General features: G+C 50.6%; 1 protein-coding gene and 1 long non-coding RNA gene across 2 annotated transcripts in view; both read right to left on the bottom strand.

Annotated features, from left to right (window-relative positions):
• ITPKB (inositol-trisphosphate 3-kinase B) overlaps positions 1–26,244 on the bottom strand; it is a gene marked incomplete at both ends in the record, with an annotated part of 93,046 nt that overhangs the window by 53,916 nt on the left and 12,886 nt on the right. The gene's annotated exons all lie outside the window — the stretch shown is intronic.
• Positions 3,172–4,886, bottom strand: LOC307048745. Its single transcript, XR_013810720.1, has 2 exons — positions 4,750–4,886; positions 3,172–3,484 (listed from the first exon to the last, which is right to left on the bottom strand). It is a non-coding gene; the product is annotated as an uncharacterized lncRNA (long non-coding RNA).

The raw sequence follows: 26,244 nt of genomic DNA, 5'->3' as shown, positions 1-26,244 counted from the left end.
ACCGTGTGGAATGGGAGGCCCAGGAGCCCAAAAGCAGGCACGGAAGACACTGAGCTAAGTTTGCCTCGGGCTTCTGGAAGGAGTCAGGGCCCTCCATCACCCCCTTCCACCTCTCCTGCCTTTTCCTGGCTGGTCTAAACCGAATACCATCAAGCGATGCTGAGAACCTCTTTACACACAGAGATTAGGGAAACGCTTGTCTAAGAGTCATGGTTTTAAGAACTTAATTTCTAGACTTTAGAACCACTTTCTATGTCCATAGCAGGCAGTTCTCCCATTCTGAGTTCACATCACGTGCTGACACCATGGGTCAGACAGAAGGGCTACGTCGGGGGCTGATGTGTATCCTATTCCCATTTCCTGGATAACCCCAATTTCCCCACAAAGCCTCATGTGGTTCTTTTAAGAGAACTCAAGTTATCCAAGGGCCCCAGCCACAGGGGATCTCCCAGCACACTTTGCTTACTATACTTGTCTTCAGGGACAGCCCAAAAGAACTCAACTGTGTGTTCACAGAACTGCTACGAGTAACCCTTAAGACAGCACAGAGAGTATGAGAAGGCTCAGAGGACTACAGACAGGTCAATATGATTTGCCTAATATTCTTCCAACCTGGATTCTGGAAGCTGCCAACTGGCAAACAAAGGGCTGGATTATAGAACAAGTGATTTGTGAACAAACAGAGAAAAGTAGAAATTGCTAACAGTCTAATGCATTCAGTAAGAAAAAAGTCTCAACAAACCACTCTACTTTCTTCTTTGGATGCAGGCTACAAAACCAGGAAGAATGCCACAGAGAATGTGTTTATATCTCACCAAGTTGCATGAAGACGCAGAGAAATAAAATCTGCACGAGAGCGTGGTTGAATAGTTTTGAAGCTGTTTGACCTACATCCTGGGGACTATTGACAACAGACCTTTAGGAACCTTGAGGGATGCTTCTGTTAGGACCCCACAGGGTTCCTTCCTGAGTCTAACCCTAGACAACCTTTTCACTGATATCAATGACTTCTTATAACCGGTGAATACAGCAGGACTAACTGGTCTGGAGTGCCTTCCACCATAACTGACCGGATGAACTGGACGCCCATATTGCACATCACAGTTTTATCAAGTACTTTCACATATCTTATCTCATTTGAGCCTCCCAAGTGAGGGAGCCTGGGATCAGGACACTCATTTTGCAGCTGAAGAAACTCAGACTCAGCCATCAGGGTTTCTCAACCTCTACCGTACTGACAGTTCGGATGGAGTAATTTTTTGTTCTGCTGTGCATGTAGGAGGTTGAGCAGCGTCCATGACCTCTACCCATAAAATACCAGTAGCACCCCCTCCCTTGTAGTTGTGACAGACAAAAAATGTGTCTAGGTCCAGAGTTAAAAAGTTGCTGGGGCTGTCTTTGCATTCAAGTCTGCTTATTCTTCCTACCCTTGCAAAAAGCTGGGCGGGACAGTGAATAGGATAAATCACAGACATTCACAGGAGTCAGAATTATCTTGAGTGAAATGTTAGGCCAAAATCAATAATAAAAGAGAATGGAGTCCGTATTTTGGTGTTAAAGATACCCATTGTGCAGTAAGGTGGATGCCGCTTTAACAGCAGTTATATACGGCAGACCAGGGGCGGGGGCCGAGCTCGTGAGCAGCAGTGCAGGTGTCTCCCGCCCTTCAATCCAGCTCCGCTGCCCCAGCACCGCCCCGTGGTCCTCTCTCCCCCTCCCCACCCACGACAGCGGACCCTGAGCCACTGCAGAGCCCCCGCTGCCCCTGGAGAACTTGCCTCCGCCCCATCCTCACCCTGCCCTTCCGAGGAGGCCGGCGTGCCGTACAACTGGGGAAAGAAAGGGAGGTGGGGGAAATGGCTAGGAGAAGAGGAGGGGAATGGAGAAATTATGGCAAGGCCCACACCACCAATGGAGCCCCCAGTGCGGGGGCATTGCAGGAGGATGCGGGCAGGGAGAGGGCGGAAGGGCCCTAGGCCCAGGACCAAGAAGAAAAGAGAAAAAGGCAGAGCAGGGGAAAAGACTCATGGCCCCCAGGCCTCCTCCCCAGCCCTCCAACTGTCATTCCCACTTTCATTTTCCCTCGTCCCTCCACCTCCTGCCTGCCCCTCACCTAGGACACCCAGCTTTGCCCACTACCCACTCACTAATGCCCTACCTGCGAGTCTTTGGAATTCAATACAATTGGTTAAAATCCTGGCTTTACCAATTACTAGCTGTATGATTCGGTCCAATTATTTAATCTCTCTAAGCCTCAGTTGCCTTATCTGTGAAATGGGGATAATAGTTTCGCTCATAGTTTTGCTATGGGATTAAATGAGAATTAGGTTGGCCCACAGAAAGCGCCCCTGGTACCTAGAATTAGACGTAACGGACGACCCTGGCAGGTAAAGAGTAACCTTATTCCACTACCCCGAATGCCAACTCCCACCTCTGACAAGGCCATAGCTGAGAGAGGAAACGGTGGCGGGCCAGGCTCTTCACCTTCTCCTCCGTCTCCTGAGGACGTCATCTTCCAGTTGGAGCATTAGCTGCTCCTGTTTCTCAGGGTCCCTTCAGAGACAAAGTGACCACTAAGATGACCGATTTTCTCCGGAGAAGTCACTGCTGGCATCAGCAATGAGAAAAACAACACACAACACCTTGACATCCAGTGAGGGCTCTGCATATTTTCTAAGTGCTTCATCACACTTAGTAAGGTCACAGAATCTCAGAGCTGAGACACTGTAGAGGTGACATGGTCCCAGCCTCCCCCTTAGGCTTGAGTGCCCCCGTAGGGATTGCAGGGAGCTTGGCACAACCCGTCCCCACTCCCAGGAATCACTCCCAGGAGCATGGATCACACTCAGGGATGCCAGCTTCCTACATAAGGACAGGTAGAGTGTCCCTAATTAAAAAGAGGACACACCCTGATGTTCATTCATCCAGCCTTCTTGGGAACAAATCATACCAGGAACCACTAAACAAACTGGTTCACTTGAATTTGGAGTTGTAATCATCTGAGAGTAATAACCATATAGTTCACTGAACCAGAAAACATGGGCAAGCGTCGACTACAAGTTGGTAGGTCCAGGAGGAAATCCACTGATTCAGGCTACGTGCCTGTCGCTAACTTTTCTGCATCTGTTTCTTTGGCTGAGAGATGGCGGAAATAATCACTGTGGGGTGTGATGAAGGCATGACGCATTTAAGGGCACAGTACAGTGTTTGGCGAATATTCAACAGAGGTGAAGTTTCTTTCCCTTTTCTCCACCAATAAGCGAATCTGAAAAGATCACAAACACACAGTACAGCGAACACGAGAAACAGAATCCCCGCCTTGGAGATGAGTGAGCACAGCAGACAGAGCCCTGGCACGAGCCAGTGAAGGCACCAGTTCCTCTTCTTGGCACCCTCCCTGCTCGGACATCAGGTGCGGGATCCCTTTGCTCCGGTTCTCCAACTCTGCTGTTGACATCTAGCCACTTCCACGCTGAGGGGGAAGCTGAAATGGAGCACATCTCACATGAAGACGGGCTGCACGTGGTTCCCAGCACTCTGATCAGGGCTCAGTCACTTCTCAGCACAACTGCCGGGGCTGGAGGGTGGGTGATTACAGGGGAAGACACCGGCACCCCGCTCCGGGTGGTGTGAGTGAGAGAGACAGAACTCTCAGCATCTCTGCCCAGAACACTGAGCTCTCCCAGCAAGGGCTGCCCCAGCAAGGCCACGGTTCTCCGGCCTCGCCTGGCACATTGGGCCCCAGCCACGCCCCAGGCCAGGGCCCTTAGCTAGGATTGTTGGTGTCTCCTGAGAGACCTCACAGAGGTGGGTGAGGGCCTGAGGGGTTAGGACTGAGGGGCGAAGGGCTCTCGAGCCTTCCTCTCCAAGGAAAGGAAGCCCTCCAAGGAAAAAGTAACCGCCAAAGCCAAACGCTAAAAGGAGGGCAGAATTTGGTGATGTGGCCGGTCCTCTGCTACACGTTATCCCCCAAAAGTGCCTTTCCACGTGCATGAAGGCTGAAGCATCTCCTCAGAGATCATTCCAGGGAAGGGTCCTGTCGAAGTGGGTAAGGACAGCCAGCAACACAGGTGCCTTTACATCTGGATGTAAAGGGCGCCAGAGAGGAGTGGACACCCTCTTGGGACAGTGCTAGTCAAAGCTACCAGACCCAGAGGCACATGTGTCACACTGCCCCCTCCAGACAGACGGTGTGGCACTGTCCCGCGACAGGACAGCACCACAGGCTGAAAGGCAGCTTTGGGTTTGTCTGCCCAACCAGTTCAAGTCTTGTTTTCTGTTCCCTAAATGTCATGGATGGGACTGTCAAGGGGCCAAGAGGAATCACTCATACTGGACAGTTTCCTAAGGGCAGAAGATCTGTTGAATTTCTGTTTCTGCAGCACCTAGCATGGTGCCTGGCATGGGGTGGATGTTCAGGAAATCTCTGTTGATGTGAAAGATGAGAAAGGTCACTGACTTATTAAGGCCTCTAAAGCAGCAGCTACAGCTCATTTCTGGACTGCACAGGGCTGGCCTCAGGACAGAGGGGCAGGGCTAGGGATGCTGAATGCATGGGTGATGAGAAACCTCTCTTAACTGAGAACGTGGATGCTCTGAGCTAATGAGAGGAGGAGAGCCTTTCAGAATCATAAGGCTGGAAAGGGCGCGTCTTTTCCCTTCATTTTGCCTCCCCCCGAGCTCAGAGCAGGGCCCAACCAAAGCACACCTGCAAAGACAGAGGCTGAGAGACAGGTATTGTTCACTCACATTTGAATGCGTCATAACTCCATAACTCCAGCAGCTGGAGACACACAGACAAGACAGACTCCTCCTGCACGTGGCTGATCCCAAAGCTCGGGAGCTGCTGACTGAGGTCAGAGCATCAGGAAGAGGAGAGGCTTCATCTGCCGGAGGTTCTGGAAGGCTGCATCCTGAATGGGGCAACCCTCTCCCCGCTGGGCCACTGAGCTCGAGCTCAGTCCTGCACCTGGCTTCCCCTCCCCTCCTGCTGACTCAGCACTCACAGATCTGCTGATGAGCTCCAGGAAGAGCCCTGGGCAGCACTAGCTCTGCTATGCTGGTCACAGCTCAGGCCTCTCCAACCTGCTGCACTTACTTGCTTAAAATTAAGAAGATTGAGCCTGGCAGCTCAAGAAAGAGCTGGAAAACTCATATCAAACCAGGGTCATCTGGAAACTCCAACAAACTGCTGGGGAGGACCCAGGGAGCAGCTGATGGCCAAGGAACAATGCCTTAAGTTTCCCTCGGGTTTCTTGAACTCTCCATGGCCCTGTGGCCTCCTCTCCCCCCGTGGCCTCCTCTCCCCGCCACCATCTTCCATAAAGAACAGGCTTGACTTTCTAACACATTGATAATAAGGATCTATCAGGCCAAGAGAGAGGGAAAAGTCTCAGCCAAATGGGAAGCATTCAGTGGGCCGTTTGTTTAGTAGGAAAGCTGAGTAAGTGGCCTCCGACTCACAGTGGCACTGGGACGGAGTAAGGAAAGGTTCAAGGTCAGGATGCCTGGACGATGACCTCTGAGGGTCTCAGCACCACCAGGCACCCACTGGCTGCTGACAACACTGATTCCCTAGTCTAATAGCCTATACTGCGAGGCAGGGGAGAGCAGACTAGGTCAGAGCCCAGACCCCAGAGCCAGGCTGCCTGTTTTCACATACTAGGACTTTCTCTGAGACTTGAGAACTTACTTAACCCGTGTCTCAGTTTCATCATCTGCAAAACAGATATATTAACAGCCTTACCTCACAGGGCCATTATGAGGATTAAATAAGCCAAGAGGTTGAAAGTGCCGAGAACAATGCCTGGCACATAGTAAGCCCACAGTAGTTAACTATTATCATCTTTACTGTCAGCTTTCTGAGAGCAGTCCTCACTCAGATATTCTCCATAGTGCCCAGTGTAGCACGGCCTCATCAGTGTAAAACAAAAACAGAAACAATTAGTACCATTGACCACGTATGCACCGTGGAGACTTACATCACTCACTCCCCACATAAACCCAACGCAGGAAGTATTTTCACAGAAGATAAATATCTTGCCTAAGATGATACTAGTAACTGTCCAGGCTGGGATTGAAACTCAGCCTCTGACTACAGAGCCTGCTTCTTCTTCCCACAGGCTACACTGCCTGACTGCTAACCACCACCTGCTCAGCACAGAGCAAGACGGGAACAGAAGCCCAAACAGAAGTCAAGCAAGAGAGAGAAGAAGAGAATACAAATAGAGACGCTGTGGACCTCAGAAGAAATTCACTGTCTTGTAAAGGTCTGTGTCTTTCTCTGGACCTAGAGAGCTTTCCCTTGGACTCTGGATTTCAGATTGTGCAGGGCATTGCACAGCAGTACACAGTGCCGTCCATTCTTCGTGTGAACACACCTTCCAAGAACTTCAGGTACTCTTGGCACTCTGATCAGAAGCCAGCCATGCAGGGTCAGTGTGAGCTACAGGTGAGGCTTCCTGCTCTATTAGCCGGGAACTTCCTGCTTTTGGAAGTACCATTTCTACAGAACAGAAAGTACAATCCCAACAGGAGAATTCCCTGAGGCTCTGAGGACACTAACATCTTCTAACAAGAGCCCTACTTCGAAAACTTCACTTTCCCCATCTTCTCTAAGGACCTCATCTTTTAAGCGCTACAGAAACATGGGAGACCTGCTCAGTGACCTGTCAGCATGGCAGGGAATAGAAGAGGTGGGAATTCCACCCACTGCTGACTGGGCCTGACATGAGCACACTTCAGGGACCCTCACTAACCTACCCGCTTGGGATGAAAAGGCTCCTGGTCATGAATGCTTCTCACTGACCTCACAGCATCAGCACCATAACCACTCCCTACTTCTGCAGAACAACCAGTACCAAATAGCCATTTCCTGCTCACCAGTTGCTCCCTTATCAGAAATCTTCCTCCTCCTTCCTCCTCTAACACCCCTGCACACACACTGAGAGGATCAGAAAAAGCAGGAAATGCTTGCCTAAGACCAGAGAAAATACCAGAGAACAGAAAGAGACAAGAAAACGGCACCAGGTTATTTGTTGAGCAGGGCAACTAATTCCCTAACAGAAAGATCAACTTGAGACTCCCCCTCTATCTCATCACTGTGAGGTACCAAGAGTTACCTTCTCCCGTGCTGCCTGTCATCTTCCTGGGGCCTCACTGTATCTCTGTTAAAAAGGCAGGAAACAACAGGCACTATGCCTAGAGAGACAGGAGCGGAGGCAGCGACTACACTTACACATAGATAAGAGCATAGATTTAATTCCCATCATTTGGCTCTAAGAAACCCGTGGAACAACTGCTCAGTCTCCTTACTGGGCAGGTGGTAATGCAGACCCATTAACAGGGCGCCTTCCCACTTCATCCGTCTAGGACTCTCTAAGACTCGAGCGGAGTAAGAACAGGGAAACCCAGAGCCAGGGAACCTGGGGCCACGTGCTGTGAGCAAGAAAGCAAATTTAAGGAAAGTCCATCACCAGGATCCAACAGACATTGCATTTCAACAGGGGTTTCTTTGGTCCCTGGTATGTTTTGTACTCATCTGTGTAACTGCTCCTTGCCTCAGCTCCCCCCAGTCTCAAGGAACCAGGTGTTAGAATAATTTCATTCCTTTCTAATTAAACATTTTTTCCTCCAGTAGATAATCTACATTGACCCTAACGAGGAAAAATCTGAGCTGGTGAGACTGCAGGAGGTGGTTTATTTTCGCAACAGTAAAATATCTAAACCAAACATGCCCTGCGTTTCAGCAGCTTAAACATTGAGGTCTGACAAGGACCCAAGATTCCACTTCGCTTGCCAAGGGCTAAGTGTGTATGTTTAAGTAGGAGAAAGTGATTATGAAGAAACACGGGAATGTCTGAGTAGGTGAAGGGGAAAGAGGTGCAGACATCGCTGGAAAAAATGAGACTGCACACAAAGTCCTATCGCCTAAGCATGAGAAAAAGCGAGGGCCAGCACTCCTGGGTGTGAAGGTATTGAGCCTCCCTTGAAACCAGCGAAGCCTGCACCGGGGACCCAGGGGCCAAGCCTGACTTCATTTCCCACTCGAGCTGTTTACAATTAAGCGACGGAGCGGCGGGCCTTCCGCCCCCCGCTCTGGTTCGCCCTGCCAGGGAGGTCGGAAGAGAGCCGGCACTCGAAGGGGCTTGGCCGCCCAGCAGCTCCTCCTCGCGCCCGGCCCCAACCACCCAGCGCGTGCTCCTCCGGGGCGCACCACCCACCGCCCGCTCGCGGAAGCCCGCGGCCTGGAACGGGGCACCGTCTCCCGGCATGCTCGGCGGCGGGGGGCGCGCGCCCGCGGAGGTCACGTGACGGCAGGGGCGGGCCTGCGCTTCTGCCGGCGGCCGGGTTAAGGGGACCTAAGAGGCTCTCCTGGGCGTTTGCTTGGTGCCCTGGCGGTGGGAAAGGCCGGGGGCCGCCACTGCACCGTTTGGGAAGGAATCTCAGCGCCGCTATTTGCCAGCTCCGTGGTCTTGGGAGGATTTATCGAAGTCTCGGTTTCCGCATTTGTAAAGTGGGTAGAATAGCTCTTTTGTAGGGATTTTGTGAGAACCAAAAGGGACAATCTACGTCTGCTGACCTAATTTACTGAGTTAGCAATAACTTGTAATTGGTATTTTATGGCACGCTAAACAGGTTTTTCTAAAGTATTTGTACTGTTACTATTTATATGACTTATTAGTTGAGCAGCCCCCGTTTTTCATACCGCCAAGTATGTTGAATTCAGCCCACATTGAGTTACCGAACTTACCGGCTCTTATGTCTTCCCCATCCCTCTCACACCCCAGGAGCAACAACTTCTGGTCTGTTAGTTAACTTTTGTGTAAGGGCTGATACCACAAAACCCTTCATTTATTCAGAAAACACTGTGCCCAACGCCACGGACAGCTTGCGAAGGGTACTGACCGGTTGCGAAGGGTACTGACCAGTTCCGCAAACGAAACCGGCAGACTTAAGCTTGTATTTCCCTAGACCTCAAACACTGAGAAGGTCAGGCTCTAATACTATTTATTCACAGCCCAGAGAACCTGGGATAATTCAGTCTTAGGCTGAATTCAATATGTATGAAAAAGGGCTGCTAAACTAAGAGTTTAGAGCAGAATAAACATTAACAGTACAAGCACTTAAGAAAAATCTATTTAGCATGCCATAAAATATCAGTTACAAATTATTAACTGTTATAAAATTAGGTCCCCGATGTAATTGTACATGACTAAGAAAGTAATAAAAATGACTTATCTTTTTAAAAATTGTTATATAATCTAGGCTAGCCACACACCCGCCCCCCAACAGCCAACATAGCTGGTCAAAGTTGTGAGAATTTCCTGTATAAAACTTGTGTGTGCTGATGAAAATGTGAGACTGGAGAAAAACCCAGCTAGTTTCTTTCCTGGGTCATTATGAAGAACTAAACTGAGCAGGCAACAATGAAAACTGTCTTTCTGGGAGATTTTCTTGGGGAATGCAACATTTTCTCATTCTGGAGAAACAAACAGAAAGACCTTGACCAAAGCACTGGAGATAAAAATGACATGGGGAAAGAGAGTTTACAGTGGCTTGAAACAGAGCAGTGCATCATTTTGGCAACTTTACAGGAAGGCTTTTTTCAGGTATCACTGGCTACTTAAACAGTAAGCGATGGACGTTCAGCAATGCAGTGCCCAGTCTAGGAGTAAGAGGCTTTCGCCTCCTCAGCTGATACAGGAAAAACTGTGACTTCACACAATTTCAGCTTCCTTTGAAATCTTGTGCTGGAATAAACTTTCTTAAAGTTGTAGGCTCTCTTGCACTGTGAAAAAACTCCTCAAAACTTAGAACTGGAAGGGAGAACTACTGGCAAAATCGTGTGTGTGCTTTTTAGAAGAATCACAGCATTGCTCCTGCTTGGTTAAAAGTGCTAAATGTTCAGAGATGAGTTCCAGAATACGCAGGAAACAAAAAAAAGTACCAGTAACTATGGTAGAACCAGGTCCACAGGTTCCCCACACTCAGGCCACTCTCCCACACAGCAAAATCATCCTAAAATTTGTAAAATATTAGGGGCTAATTCCTTTATCACTTGCCCCACATTTTACGTAAACATTCTGACGGCCAGAGGGAGGGAAGAGATCCCAGAAACATAAAATCAGGTTGAAGATTCTGATTCTCTCCCTCCTGCCCCAAGTCCTGTCAACGTCCTGGGTCGAATCCAAATATTGAGAAGCAGCTGTGTGCACACGTATGCACACATACCTTCAACCTCCGACCGGAAAGACTTGTATCTGTGACTGTCTCTGTCCCATTGCAGGAGGCTGGGTTGGCCTGGACAGCTGGAGGCTCAGCTGGTGACTGTGGGCATCTCCCCTCCAGCTAATACCAAATTACACTGGGACTTTTCTCCTGACCCCTGAGCACAGATCTCTGAGACCCGAGTCCTTCCTTTCAGCTCCCTCTCAGGCAGGTCATTTGAGGAATTAGAAAAGTCCCTGGGAACTGAAGCAAAGCCTCTTAACCAAGCAGGCCCAGAGGTGCTGGGAAAGCACTCTGATCAACCAGAAGAAATTTTCCTCCCCCTCTTCCAACTCCCAAGGACCCATCTGCTCACAAAAACATCAATGCAACCAGCCCGTTCTCTCATGTCCCAAGCTGCTAAAGGCGAAGGGTCAGCAGGCAAAGGCTAATAGCTGCTGGGAGTTGCCAGGAACATCTGGGCAGATGTTCTCCTCCCCCTTCCTGTGATAGGAATGTCAAAAAGCATTCAGAACCCATCTCCACCCCCAAAACCCTAAAAGATTTCAATAGTTTCAGAGGCAGTCCAAAATTTTGGAAGAATAAGATATAAGAAAAGAACATGGTATCACAAAGTTGAACTCAACCCGGGAAAATAACAAACAACACAAAACAAACAAACAAACCAGATAGTAAAACCCTTCGGGCTGGACAGTTGCTTCCTCCAAGTACGTACAAGAGGCTCCCCTTTGCCCACTTCTAATCCCAGGTTCCTTGACCGGAAACTTTCTGGAACTTTCTGAGCTAAAAAGGGACCTCAGAGATCAACGAGTCTTTGGGTTCTAAACCTGCAGACTGTGGAATGAAGTTGAGATGGGCTTCTAGCTGCACATGTCCTGAAAGAGCGTGCAAAATGGTTTTTGAAATGTGCATTTTTCCAGGGAAAAGGTGCACTGCTTTCAACCACTTTCCAAAAGCACAAGACCCAAAAAGGGGTTAAAAACCACCGACTTAGTCCAACTCCTGGACTTCAAAGACCCAGAAACTCAACTGAGTGCTCCAGGTGACAGAGCAAATTACAAGCCACCTTCTAAAGCTGGTTGGGCCTATGGGAGGGGAGGACACCGCATGCGCTAACAGGCTCTTTCCCTTTCTAATTACAAGGATTCCGTGAAGTCTCCAGCCGCCACTCTGTCTGGCTTTCTGGGCCTGGGTGTGTCGGTCGCCACTCGGTTGCCAAGGTGTACAGATGGCCCGGGGGCTGGGGATGGCTGGATATGGCCAGCCGCCAGCTAGCCAGCACCCAGGCACCAGCTCTCCACCAAATTGCCTCCTGAGAGTTCAAAAGGGAGTTTTCAAAAAACCCAGTCTTCACAGGGTGAGGCACAGTTCAGTCCTCCAAGGACCCATCACAAAGGTTGGTTGCATAAGAAAAATCAGTAAAAATCATTGCCCTCAACGACCACATGGTCCCTATTTCCAGGCCAGGACAATTAAGAACAGTTTCACAGGGGGGGGAGAAAAAGAGATAGATTAGAATAAATCGGAATGAAACACTGTTGCAAAATAAAGTATGCTTTTCAGAGAAAACCACAGAATAGAAAGACATTTGTAAATAATATAACTGATCACTTACTATAGAAAAAATGCTATCAACACGGGCCATTAATACCGCAATTCAATTACATGGTTGCTCAATGGGGATAAGCAGCCAGTTTGCATAATTAAAGGAATCATCACAAGGAAACATGTAGGGTCTCACTTTAACTAAAGAATTACAAATTAAAACTTTAGGGGAAAAAAAATTTAAGGGACAATTAGACAATACCAAACTAGAAAGAGAACCCAATGGTGGGAGGGAAGCCAGAGCATTTAGACCTTGCAGATGACCCTGAACTGGTTCAGTTTTTCCAGAGGGTAAGGTGGAAAGATGACACAGCCATATGTTCTTCTTGGGCTCTGACCGACAGTACCACTAAGAGGAACATTTTCCAAATTAGTAACTAAAGGGAGTAGAGAGAGGGTAATTTTTACAAAAATGCTCATTGCTGCATGTAGCGACAGCTACAGTAAAGGCATGACCATGTAAATTACATAGCGGTTCAAAGCTGAGACTCAGGAATCAGGCTGCAGTACCTTTCTAGATACTCTGTGCTTCAGTTTCCTCATCTGAAAATGGGCTGCTATGAGGATTAAGTAAAATAATCCATAGAAAACACTTGGAACAGTGCCTGCTATACAGTAAGTACCTGATAGAAGTTAGGTGCTATCACTATTATATTCACTTAAAATGACAAGCAGATGACCCCATGCCAATTCATGAAAATGAAAATGTGAGACGACATTAAAATGATAAAATCAAAAGATAAAACTATCAATACTACAATCAGATTACACGTCTGTAAAACAAAACTATATGCAGCTTATCAAAGTACACTCAGAATGAGTGAAATCATTCTTTTGATCATGGTTATCGTTAGAGTCTTTCTCCCTAATGTTTATGTTAAAAATCAGAAAGAACAAAGAAAATAATCAACACTGCCTCAAACCCTTTGCGGGAACAGAGCGAGGGACCTGATATTGTTTGGGTGTCTACATCCGCCCTGAAGGAACCCAGCAAAACGTGTGCTGGGTGGAGCTTTCCAGGAGTAAACACGTACCAATGGTTTTAAGTCACTTCCACGCCAGAAGTGGACTTGGGCACAAGCTTGTGACACATTCTGTTCAGTGAGACGGGGCTATCTGCCAGCCATCTTCTGAGAAAGATGCCTCAGACACAAGGAGGAGGCATCCCCTTTTTCCCTCCACACAGGACACTTGGACCTGCACCAGCCGTCCTGCCACCCTGAGAAGAGGGGCATCCCCGTGCTGTGGGGACGGAGCAGATCGATGCAAAGACATGAGTGACTCTGCTGCTCTAATGAATTACCCAGCGCTGCAGCTGCCTATGCTGGAGCTAATTAATTAAGGTGAAACATTATATTTTCCTTACGTTCAAGCCCACAGAATTGCAGTTTTCTGATACTTGCAGCGAAAGCGTCTTAACTAATGAGGCAGGGAGCCTGGGCAGCCCCCTCGAAGCCCCGGGCCCTGTGGATTCTGCCAGGAGGCCTCATTGTAGCCCATCCCGGGAGAGAGGTCAGGGGAGGTGGAAGAAGACAAGACACTGGCTTTTCTATCCCCATCTTACAAAAGAGGCCTAAGGACAACTCCAGGTGGCACAGCAAGCAGGTGACAGCACTGGGCAGCAGAGCCCCAGACGTCTGGCCCCTTAAGAGGGGACCTCCGGAGGCCTCCTGGCCTCCAACGCTCATTTCTGGATTCACACATTTCACAAAGCCTAGGACAAAACTGCCCTCTGGAGTAGGGTTGCCAGGAAAAGTACAGGACACCCAGCTAAGTTTGAGTCAGGTACAGAACGGTAACTTTTTAGTATAAGTATATCCCACATGTGAGGCTTCCGTGCCCCTGCTCCAGCTCTCCCCGCCTCTGCCAGGCACCAGACTAGGGACAAAGGCCTTTGCCTGCACACTGGACATGGAGATGGCCCCCCTGACCCCCGGTCGTCATCTGGGCTGCCCTGGGTGTGTCTGGCCCAGAGGTAGGAGGATGGCCTGCGTCTGGCCTCACGAGGTCTCCGATGAGTCTAGGAAGGTCTGATGAGCATGATATAGTAACAGACAAGAAGTGGCTGATGCTTCAAATGCAGGCGTGGGGCAGGCGTTGCTATGGTCCTGGGAGGCCTGGCAGCTATGCAGCAGGCGGTAGAGGACCTGGAGAAACACAGAGGCTCCTGACCTCCAACTTCCCCCAAAAGAGCTTCACTGATGAAGCAGAAACTTCCCTGAGCCTGCCCTGTCTGAACGTGACTTCCCTGCCTCTGGCCAGTGCCGGTCCACTGTCTATAGACTCACCTCATCTGTGGTCACGTCGGCCGCGTGGTCTCTCTCCAGCAGGCCACGTCTTACGGCACAGTCCCCCAGGCCGAGCACGAGGTGTGTGTAATTTGCTTGGTGCGACACTATCTACACCTGCTCACAGACAATCCCTTAATACAGCTTGCCGATGAGAAGGGAGCCTCATTTCCTGGAACCTGGCTTTATGGTTCCTGTCTGGTATCTCTCCAGTGTCCTGCCCAGGCCAGTACTGGCCCAGAACTGGCACACAGTAAGTGCCTGTGAAGAAACAGCTCACTGACTAAGGAGGATTTGACTGACTGGCCAAAAACTCCAGCCACGTTCCAGCGAGGGACAGATCTCCCTTCCGCTCCCCTCTCTCTCCTCTTCCCCGTTTGCTGCTTCCTGTAGAAGCTGCTGTGCCAACAGGTATTGTTGGAAAAGTTTGAGGCTGGTGACCATGACCTTCAGAAGGACAGAGGGAGAAAACACATGGAATCTCCTACATTCACAGTGATCCCTTTTAATTACTTGTCTTTTTTCCTTCCAGAAACAGGAAGGAGAACCAAACAGAAATGGCAGGTAAGAATGCTATATAATTTGCAGGGCCCAGGGCAAAGTCAAAACAGCAGCACCTGTTGTTCAAAATGCAGGGAAAAGGGCCAGGAAAGGTAAAATATAAAACTTTTTTCTGGGCTTCCCTGGTGGCACAGTGGTTGAGAGTCCGCCTGCCGATGCAGGGGACACGGGTTCGTGCCCCGGTCCGGGAAGATCCCACATGCCGCGGAGCGGCTGGGCCCGTGAGCCATGGCCGCTGAGCCTGCACGTCCGGAGCCTGCGCTCCGCAACGGGAGAGGTCACAACAGTGAGAGGCCCGCGTACAGCAAAAAAAAAACCAAAACAAACAAACAAAAAAAACTTTTTTCTTTCTTCCACAGTCTCTCTTTCTCTACCTGAGGTAGTGTTGATTCTCTGCTGTTTAACATCTCTGGGCTAGTGCAGACCCTCACGGGACCCAGGGGTCTCACCCCATGACTCTGGCCACTCAAGGGGGCTGCTGGGTCCCCTCCCACCAGCCGCCAGGTCAGGGGCAGAGAGGTCTCCTCTCCCCACAGGTTCGCCTGCCCCAGGATGGGAGCACCCAAAGGATCACAGCCTCCGTGTGGGACACTCTTGGTACCTGGATGGGGAGGGAGAGTGAGGCTCGACCCAGTAAGTTGTCGCTTTGCGGCGTTGCCAGCCTGGGGTGGGGACGGCCACCACGCCCCACCTTGCGACACCAGTGGCACAGACCCTGGCCCTCCCTGACCCCTCCCCCAGGCCCCTGCTGGGACGTCAGCAATTGCTGGGGGATGGGGAAAGGAAGCAGGTGGCGCCCCACCCCAGGGGACCCAGGCTGCATTGTCTCACAGGACTTCATTTACAAAACACAACTCAAAGACAGAATTATTAAGAATTTCAAGATGGCGACTGCAGAGCATTAAGCCCAAGGGTGGGGACTTTGCAGGGAGCACGGGAACCTGTGTGACTGCACTGCTCACGCACCCATGAAGCTGGCCCTGAGGTAACAGTGCTGATTCAGAGAAGATGGAATGAAAATGTAAAATAGCTAGCTAGTGGGAAGCAGCCGCATAGCACAGGGAGATCAGCTCAGTGCTTTGTGACCACCTAGAGGGTGGGATAGGGAGGGTGGGAGGGAGGGAGATGCAAGAGGGAGGGGATATGGGGATATATGTATATGTATAGTTGATTCACTTTGTTATACAGCAGAAACTAACACAACATTGTAAAGCAATTATACTCCAATAAAGATGTTAAAAAATAAATAAATGACCAAAAACAAAAAATATATATATCAGGCCCATACCCAGCTCAAGCTAGCAAGGTGTTTGCCTAATATCCCACCCCTGTCTTCTCCCCACCTCTCCAAAATCCTCTGGCTCTGACTGGTGTCCTCCTGAGATGCTGCCCAAGTAACTAATTCCTTGCAGTGGTTCCTAACCAGACACAGTATGTGGCCTGGCCCCAGGGGGTGTCTGGAAGGGGGGTGCACAGTGGACAGGGGGGTTACTACTGGCAAATAGTCCCCAGTGGTGGAAAATACTAGATGGCCAGCAGTGTGCTGGGCAGTCCCAAACTATGAGACGGGTCCTACCCAGCACGTGCCAGCAACGCCCCAGCTAGAAAAACCACGCAGGGGAATTTCGAGTCACCGAAGCTTCAGTGGAAACCTGCCCTTCCGGACCTCCTCTCCCTTGTCATGGAGGCGACAACAGAAATAGCTCAGGAGTCCTGCCTGTTGTCTCTTCCAGGTCTGAGCTGAACTGCTGGGGTGTCTGCCAGTATTTAGCATCCCTCACCCACCACGCTGGTCCCTGGCCCCGAGGCCCCACGGGAAGGGCAAGAAAGAGAAGAAAGAGGGGTTTCACGGCAGGCTGGGGCCATGTGGGGCCCCAAGTCCGTTAGCAGGAGCTTGAGCGTGAGGTTGATCATTCTTCTAGACACCCCTCGTTCCCTTCCACCCTCCTCCCAAGCGAGCCCTGCAATGCCCTCTGGGGGAGAGTCCCCCAGCCCCTGGGACTGGGAGGAGGGCTTCAGGAAATCTCCCTGCGGTGGCTACAGTGTGCCAAGCCAGGGTGGAAACTTAGCAAGAGTGAGATAATCGCTGAGTTTTATATATAGCACCTGTGTCTTCCGGAGACCTCAGAGTGGGGAAGGACAGGTTTAACCACCTTCCACCTCCCCAGGGGTGGGTAGGGCTCACCAGGAAGCAGCCCTTCTCGGAGCCCTGCTGGGAAGGGTCGGGCCCTTGTGGGGGCCACAGCAGTCTGGGTCCCCTGCCCTCTCGATCACTGTGGGCACAGTGCCAATCTGAGGATGAGTGAAGGGTTAGCAAGCGTTCACAGCCTCCCCACACTAAGTGGGCAACTGAGAAAGACGGCAAAGGCAGCTGGGCTACAGGCCCCCTCTGCCCAAACAGGTCCCCAGAGCCCGTGCACTTGCAAACAGTTCCTGCTCGGCTCCCTGCAGCATGCCCACCTTACAGCCGAGAAAAAGGTGTTGAAGGGACGGTGGTCCTGGCTGGGGAGCCCTGGCCTGGGCCGAGGGGGAGGTGGCCTGGCCCTGGCCCTGCACCCCGCAGGCCCACCTGTCTGTTCCCGTCTGGTCCTGCATAACCTGCTGAAGGGCACCATCGGCTTTGAAGCTCTCAGAGGGAGAAAGAACAGGACAGGCTGGGGGTGTGAAAAATGGAAGGGAGACACGGTGCATCACAGAGCACCCTGGGGTATCCGACAGCAGAGGGAGGAAGCCGGTGCAACCCAGGTCAGGCAGCTGTCAGCAAACCGCAGGACGGTCAGGAACGCTACCCCACTGCACACCTGGCATCGCAGCCCTCCCTTGGGTACAGGCACCCCACGCACCCCTACAGCTGCACACGCGCGCACGCACACACACACTCACACACGCTCCAGCAAGACCCCAGAGGTAAGGAGACTCTGGACCTAGCTGGCTGTTCTCGACTCTTCTGGTCCCTGGAGCCCCTACCTCCAAGTTCCCAGATTGTGACTCATCCTGTCTCCCTGTGGGTCGATGCCTGTGTGTCCCCCACGCCCGCCCCATTTCTGTCCACCTCACTTGCCCTGTCTCCCTACACACCACGGGGAGAAACAGTTTGGAAACAGAGTGGAAACCAGGTTTGGAGAGAGCACTTCACTGGGGAGGGAAGTGGCCAACGATTGCTATCTTTATTTCTATTTTTCTAAGACCTCTGTGGCCCCTCTGCCTAGGGGTGACAAGGACTGCATCCTCCCCACAGGTTTCCGGTTTTTTCCCATTTTAGATCCACTGCAGCCAGCCTCTGTCTCTATCTCCTCTCCCCAGGGCCTGGGACAGAGGCGCGGTCTGAGCGAGTTTCCAGCAAGGAAAATGCTCCTGGGTTATTTATAAGGCATTGGTTGAGACTTTCTAAAATCATCCCAAATGCTCTCGGTGGCTCCTGCTCTCATCCAGGGCTTCCTTCTGTCTCAGAACAGCCCCATAAATTTGCAGTCCACGAAGGACACCATCTTGCTACTTGGCTCGGGCCTGAAAGCTGTTCTACTTACTACAGGATCAGCCAGGGAAAACATCCTGGGTGGGTGTTGAGATAACTACCAGTGTCCTGAACAACTACACCCACTTCCATAAAACAACCTACTGCATCCAGGTCTTATTTTCTCGACTCCTTTCTCCCACTCCCACCCCCAACGTCCTAACTCTAAAATGAGGGCCTGTGACTTGGTCCTAACCCACAAGGACCTCTCTGGCTTATTCAGAGTATTAAAATTTTTTGGAATCTTAATAGTTTAATTTTCTCTTTTTGCTCAGCGATTTCACACTGGCTTTGGCAATAGGCCATCACTGAAAGCCAAGCTAGGAGGCCCTCAAAGAGAGGATGAGGTGTCCGTGGTCACACATCCCAGGTGAGGACCTTTGACATCTGTGGTAGACGTGAGTGCTGTCTCCAGCACATTTCCAGCTCTTTCCCCAGGCACGTGGTAGGACTCAAATCCCCTGCCGCCTTAAAGTTGAGGACATGAGACTTGCTTGGCCAATTAAATATGAGCAGAAGTGATAGATGCTACTTCTGGGCTGAAGCTTTACGAGCCAGGATGGATTACACCACATTCTCTTTCCCTCTGCCCTGGTGCCCAGCAGTGTTCCAGACAGTGGCTGCACCACCAGCCTGGGTCACAGAGTGAAGACGACAAGCAGTAGAGCCCACAGCTGACCCAGATCAGGCAGGAGGCATGAGCAAGAAACAAACGTTTGATGTTTTAAGCCGCTGACTGAGAGGTTGTTATGCAACAAAACCTAGCTCATCCTGACTGATACAACACCTCTGATTGAAAGAAAGAATTATGCAGCTGCTGTGAAGCCAGCCTGATGCTAAGGAAACAAGAAAACATCCAGAGAGGGAAGTGAAGGGTCCAGAGTGAACGGTCATCCCTTAAACCTGCCTTGTCTTCTCACGCTTTCATGCTTTTGTGCCTGTGGGTCCTTCTACTCCGAATACCCTTCCCCTTTCTCGACCTAAGTGAATTCCTCCAAAACTGAACTCAAACAGCACTATCTTGGAGATTTCTCTTCCCAGTGACCCCAGATAGAGTGGCATCTGTCCTCTGCTTCCGACAGGACTCTGCATGGACTTATCATTCTAAACACACGGACACTGTGCTAAGCACTTATTACCTGGGTAGGCAGTATAGAGCCGTGGTTACTAGGACAAGCTCTAGAGCAGTGGCTCAACCAGAGGTGATTTGCCCCTCGGGGGACATTTGGCAATGGCTGAAGATATTTTTGATTGTCACAACGTGAGGGAGTGCTATTGGTCAGGGATGCTGTTAAACACCCTACAGTGCACAGAACAGTCCCCCAAACTATATATATGTGTGTGTGTGTATATATATATATATATATATATATATATATATATATATATATATATGTATGTGTGTGTGTGTGTGTGTGTGTGTGTGTGTGTGTATATATATATATATATATATATATATATATATATATATACACACATATCTGGCCCAAAATGTCAATAGTGCCAAAGTTGAGAAAACTTATTCTAGAATAAGAATGTCTGGATTCATACTCTGACTCTTCTACTGCTGTGACTTTAGGCAGCTCACTTAACTCCTCATTCAATGCCGATCACATAATAAACGCGTAATAGGGACTTCCCTGGCGGTCCAGTGGTTAAGACTCCGAGCTTCCACTGCAGGCGGCATGGGTTCAATCCCTGGTCAGGAAACTAAGATCCCACATGCTTCGTGGCATGGCCATAAAAACCAAAAGACAAAACAAAACAAAAAAATGAAATAAATAAACGCATAATAGATGTTAGGTATTGTCCTTTGCCTCCTCCATTGAACTGAAAATTCCTAGAGGGTAGGAACTAAGCTTCACTAATATACAGATCCCTACCTGCCAGCACAACTTGGATGCAGTCAGCACACAATAAATGTTTGTGGGCCGTAGGAATAAAGAGTTAGTTCACCCTTCCCTGAAAGTTAGTTAGTTGCAAATAGTAGATAAAACCCTCCACCTGGTCCCAAGAAGACAAAGTCTGTGCATTTAGCAAAACCTCTGCTGGTTTTAATGTTAAGTATTTTATTACTTCTAGTTCATTGCAAAGTACTAATGCAAGTATAGTAACTCTCATTATCCAGAATATTTAAGAAATGAGGTCAACACACACACCATCCTGGAAGAATGCAAGTTCATGGGAAATGAGTTTTATAACAGTGATGCTATCTGGAGAAGTGACTTGAATCAAAATGAACTTCTCACCAATAGCCATAATACATTTTATTTATTCAACCTCAAACCAAGTGCAAATATAAAATTTTAATTTGAACCAGGAACGTAACAAGAGGGTTTTTTTTTTCTTTCTTAACTCTATTGAACAAGTTCAAACCAGAAATAAACCTAGATTTTCAAAAAGTACCAAACCAGGGCTTCCCTGATGGCGCAGTGGTTGAACGTCCGCCTGCCGATGCAGGGGACACGGGTTCGTGCCCCGGTCCGGGAAGATCCCACATGCCGCGGAGCGGCTGGGCCCGTGAGCCATGGCCGCTGAGCCTGTGCGTCCGGAGCCTGTGCTCCGCAACGGGAGAGGCCCCAACAGTGAGAAGCCCGCGTACCGCAAAAAAAAAAAAAAAGTACCAAACCAGAAAAGCATTCTGAACCAAAGCATCATGTGATTCAGCTCTATCTTTGGTCTTGGACCCAATTAAACGACCACTACCATGTGCTGGAATATTCTAATGGGCCACGGGGAAAAGCCCATGACCATCTATGTTCAGGAGACTATCTCCACCGCCCGGGCCGGGCTCAAGGGACACTCCTCTGTTCTTTTTCCGAAACTCCTCTAAGCCCACACAGAAAACAATTCGTTCTTTATGATAGATTGTTCGTACAATTTCACCAAAGGAGATTTTGCAAATATTATACTTCATTATACCGAGGGAGAAACAACCATGTCTTTTCATTTCTTATGACTCACTGACACGAAGATCAAGGATGCTTATTTCACGCACTGTAAAGTCCCATATACATCATTAGGCAGAAAAACAAAAATAAATACATTCTTAAGCAGATGTCATCTACCCTGCTTCCCAGTGGAGACCAAGCCCTGCAGCAGGCCCTCAAACTGGTAGCAATTCCATTAACACTCAAGACCACTTCCGGCCGCCACTACTCCTGACACAGGAGGCAAGAGGCGAAAAATCAACAACGCCGCCAAGCAGCCGAGGCTGAGAGGGTGCGATTCAGGGCACCCTGAAAAATGACTTCAGCCACCACTGTCCTTAGCGGTTTTAAATTACACAGACACATTTTTTGTTTAATTAACATAAAAAGGGAAGCACTGCTGGGACCTTCAGCATGACCCTGTTGCAAAACTAAACCGCACAGCACAGGCCCCGCTGAGGAGACGCAGAGGGAAGGAGCGTCTGGGGACCGGGGGCCTGCTGGGCCACAGCCTTCCAGGAGGCCCAGAGGAGGCACGGAGACACTCGACAGTTCTTCCTTTGTTTTTCTTTTTATTTCCAGGCCCAACGACACCTTTCCTTAAATATATCACCCGTGAGTCAGCCTCGGCGGGATCCTGAGGACACAAGGGCTGACGGTGTGCGGGTGAGGATGCCCGGGACCTCCCTCCTGCACACCGCGGTCCCGCCAAGGAGGCGCTGCTCTAGGTCACCACGTTATTTTGGAGTCAGAGAAGCTTGGGGCATGAAGGGACCTCAGAGATAACCAAGCACCCTCACCTGAAGCCCTGAGAGGGGAAGCTCATGCGGGGGCGGGGGACCAATGCCCAAGGCTTTTGACCCCTGCCCATGGTTTCACAGCAACTCTGTGGAATTTTTTTTTCCGAAGTTGTCAGGTGATTTCACCCAAGAGGATATACAGATGGCAAATAAGCACATGGGAAGGTGTTCAACACCATCAGGGAAAAACCAATTAGAGCCACAGAGAGATAGCCCTGCATAGCTATCAGAGTGGCTAGAATAAAACATAGTTACCACCACCACGCCACCACGTGCTGGTGAGGATGCAGGGAAACGGCATCACTACTGGTGGGGACGTACAAGGGTGTGGGCACTCTGGAAACAGCTTGGCAGTTTCTTAAAAAACGTAATAAATATGCAACAGCCTATGGCCCAGCGACTGCACCACTCCTGGACATTCAGCTCAGAGAAATGAGAGCTTATGGTCTCACAAAAACCTGTACAGGAAGGTTCACAGCAGCTCTATCTAAAGAACCAAAAACTGGAAACCACCTAGACGTCCCCTCCTAAAAGTGAGACTTTCTTCAGAGTCTCAAAAGGCCAAGCCGAGGCTGAGAATTCCAACTGACAAGCTGAGGGACCCCGTGAGAGGCTGGCGGTCCCTCCGCCCCGGCCTGCCTTTGCCCTGGGGCGCTGCTCACTGCCCCACGTGGCCCCTACATGATGCTCACTGGAAGTCACCTTCATGTGGTGACAGTGCTGTGCTCCTTTCTAAGGAGACGCACGGCATCCTCCGAGCTCACACCCTCAGGTCTCAGCTCTGCCCACTGAGGCTCTGCACAGAAAAGTCTCTTCTTGTAGGTCAGGAGCCCCGAGGCAATCATCTATGGGAAGCCTGGGCCTCCCGGCCACCTGCCCCTTTGGAATAAACTTCCTCCCTTAGCTCATCCAGTGTCTCTTAATTTATCTGAAGTCTGTAGGCAGGTGATGCAACCTGATGCACCCACTTCCAAGTGAGGTGCTAATACTGTGTTTGAAATATAAACCCAGGACAGGCTTTCACCTATGCCATTTGAAAGGGGCCAGAATGCCTGGGGCTGCGCCGTATAACTGAATCCGGGAACCCATGAAATGAAGAGACCCGTGACGCCCCTCTGGGTGGCCTGAGGAAACGGGACACGTAGAAACCGTTGCTCTGTACCTGCGGGGACCCCGTCCTCGGGCAGCACTGCCCTCTCTCTCCTATGGGAGGGGACAGGCGAGTCCCCAGGGCCCCTGGGGGCCGCAGGACGAATGCCTGATGCCCTCCCCTCCCGCCACGGTGAGGGGCTCACAGCCCGGCTCTGTCCGAGCAGTTTGGAGCTTTCACTTTTCATTGCCCTTTTGGGCTAGGAGTTCTTCACTTTTCCACTCCACCAGGCCGGGGGCCGAGAGGCAGCTCCAGAAGCTCGCTTCTGCTGCGGTTCCATCTACTGATCTGTGTTTCTGTACAAAGGCCCATTCATTTGGAAGGAAAAGAATCCTCTCTCAGTTCCACCCCTGTGAACAGAAAACTGATCTTGAACCAGACTAAAATGCTACTCCAAGGCAACCATGTGAAGGCAACTCTCCTGCCGCGCCCACCCGCCCCCAGATATAATATGTCCGCGGCAACAAGCAACTCTAGTTCCCTCAACCATCTCCAAGGCCTGTGGTTCAGACCCCTGGTCAGCCCAGCATCTTCCTCTGCACTCAATACAATTAGTCCCCATATCCCTAAAGCACGGAGCCCAGACCTAAACTCAGCATCCCTCTGCACAGAGCTCCATCCCCTTCCTCTCTCCTCCAGGTGACAGACAATGGAAGGAGCAGGGAGCTGGGAGATACCCACGAGCTCAAATCCCAGCCCTGCCAATGCCCAGCTGTGCCCCTGGGACTGGCAACCTCATCTGCCTGATCCCTAGTCTGCTCGCTGTAAAAGGAGGAAGGTAATATACACCTTACAGAAATTGAATGAAGTAACTTATGGAACGTGCCTGGCACAGAACAGATACTTCTGAAATCCTAGCCACTGTTATTGTTGTGCGGCCTAAGACTGCTAGGCATTTGTAACAGCTGCACCGCCAGCTAATGCACGCTGAATTTTTGTTAACATTATAACTCCCAGCGAATTTCATAAGAAATATTGCTGGGCTGGGTCCCCTCCATCCCATCCTTCGTGCAGCTGACTTTGCAAAACCTCTACTCGGGACTTACATCCTCTTTTACAATACCTGGTCATGGAGTCGTACTGAACTATTTTCTGAAATTCTTGAAATCTTATTTCCAAAGTCAGTGTAACATGTCTGCACACCACGGTCGGAGGTCAAGCTAATGATCCCCAGCAGCGTGCCACCTGGGACATTCAGGGCACTTCCCGCCAGGCTCACCCCCATCGACCCTTAGGGCCAGCTCCCTTCCTCTGCATCTCCTGGTGAGACACTCCTGCCTTCCCCTGGGGATTCGGTATTTGAGGCCAATGGTGACAGATTAGAAAATCTAGGCCAGTGCAGAATGCCAAAGAAAGGATGCCAGGAAGAACCTCTGACCTGCAAGACTTCACCTTCTCAGCGTGAACCAGCAGCCAGCCCACAGTGAGGCGGCAGGCGGCTCTCCGGAGGGAGCGGGCTGGTTTTTCATGTGCAGTGTGATACCGCAATGTAAACAGCATCCCAGACGCTGCTCCATATGGCTTCAGCCTGGGATGGAAACTAATTACCGTCCTGTGTATATTTCCAGGTCCGGGCAATAGGGAGTTACTGTCCTGTGCACTCACTCTCCAGACCGCCTCTGAGGTCAAGGCTGCCACATACTAACAAGTTCCTTTCGTGGTTTCATTCCTTCCAGACATCAGCCCCTCCATCCCTGCAAAGGACAGGCGGAGACTGGGGCTCGGGGGAGGGGGGATGTTAGCACAGGCCCACCCTGAGACCCATCTCTCCAGAAAGGTGCGTGGCCCAGTAACGTCACGCGAAGGACCCAACAGTTTAGGGCCTGGAAACTCTGCCCGGATGCCTAGTGGCCGTCTTGGGGTGGGAAGGTGAGCGTGGACCAGCGGCAGACAGGAAGGATGCGAACCCCAAGGGTGCACACCACAGGCTGCCACCCCATATTACAGCCAAGAAGGAAAGAGGGATTTCCACATCACACATCGAGTGTGCAGCAAAGTAGAGGCCCGTGTTTGGCAGGCAGGGTGCCCAAGACTATGGTGACGTCTGGCCCCGGAACAGTCCGTGCTGCTCGGCGGGGACTTGTGGCCACAGAGCCCCAGCTCCTGCCAGGGTCTGCACAGACTGCCACAGGCCCTCCTGGAACTCCGAAGCATGCCGGTATGCCCAGGTCAGTCCAGCTGAGCCCGGCCGCCTGACTGCGTTCTGCCTCCATACCACCCTCCACCCTCCCAGCCCTGAGAACAGGCCAGCAGGCCGGGACAACGGCAAAAAGCAACCGTGTGGCTAGGAAGTGTTGGGCAGGCTCTCCTTTGGGGTGTGCAAAGCGTGCTGCAGAGACCACCAGCCTGGGCCTCAAGACCTCAGTTGGGTCTGCAGTGGAAGAAAGCATCTCTTTATTCTAAGAAAGAGAATAAGGAACATCTTAATAAGCATGTGCCCAGCCCGCCACCAGACACGGCACAGGAAAGCAATGAAGCCCAGTGAAATCACATACAAGTTCAAAGACCTCCCTGGCAGGAAGAGCCACAGCTATACAAAGCGGTGATGTTTCTTATACGCATGTATATATATTTCATTCCCTCTCTTCTGAGCAATGGTGACTCTAAAAGACACACCAAGAAAGCACAGGAGTGAGGGGAGGGGAGAGAAGAGATGGAGCCTTCTTCACCCGCAAAGGCTGGGCCTCCCGGGCCTGGGTGACCTCAGCCAGTTTCCACCTCCAAAACAGAATAAAAAGAGGCTGGTCCCCGGTGAGTAATCTGACACCTCTTGCCAAGCTACTGAATATAATGGATTGTTTTTTAAACTTTAAGCTCTGAGCCCTGGTGACAAAGTGAGGCCTCTCCTGCAACTGAGAAACCTTCTTGGAAAAATAAGTCCTGCTGCCTATCTTGTCATCATCCTTTACAAGTAACTGCACTTTGGGATGAGGTGGCTGAGGCCACTCAGTGAAGGCAAGTTAGTGTCACAACTGGTGGGGTGGGGGGCGCGCGGTGCAGAAGAGGGGCTGCCTCTATCCCTGCCTGTTCTGTGCCAGGTCCTCGGGCCACACGGTCTCAGTTCATCTTCACAAAAGCGTGTGACAGAGGGTTGTCATCCTCACGTGGGAAATGAAGAAACCAAGGCTCAAAGAAGTGAAGTCCCTGCCAAGGTCTGGGACGGAGT

This window comes from Hyperoodon ampullatus, assembly GCF_949752795.1.
Source record: "Hyperoodon ampullatus genome assembly, chromosome: 2".
In the NCBI taxonomy this organism is placed as follows: domain Eukaryota; kingdom Metazoa; phylum Chordata; class Mammalia; order Artiodactyla; family Ziphiidae; genus Hyperoodon; species Hyperoodon ampullatus.
The sequence above is the reverse complement of the archived record's forward strand: the minus strand, read 5'-3'. Positions and strand labels throughout refer to the sequence as shown.